We start from the raw sequence: 320 nt of genomic DNA on the forward strand, positions 1-320 counted from the left end.
TAACTGATTCACGTTTTGATTGAGAATTAAATTATATGGTAAAACTCTAAGCTTTTATGTTGTAGATAGAAACCTTTCAATCTGACATCTGGATCTTCAATCAAATGATTAGATGATGTGTTAGAGTAAGAAAATTCAAAGTCACCTGGGGATTGTTAGAAGAGAATGTTTAGCACGGCATTGTTAGGTTACAATAAATAATTATGATCTTACCTAATTTTTTATGCAAACCATACAAAAGATTTTAAGAGTTACTCAAAATTGTTCCATGTGTGTTCAATTTGTGTAAGAGTTTTACCACCGTTATTGACTTTGAATGG

Source organism: Capsicum annuum, unplaced genomic scaffold (assembly GCF_002878395.1).
Source record: "Capsicum annuum cultivar UCD-10X-F1 unplaced genomic scaffold, UCD10Xv1.1 ctg81632, whole genome shotgun sequence".
Lineage (NCBI taxonomy): Eukaryota > Viridiplantae > Streptophyta > Magnoliopsida > Solanales > Solanaceae > Capsicum > Capsicum annuum.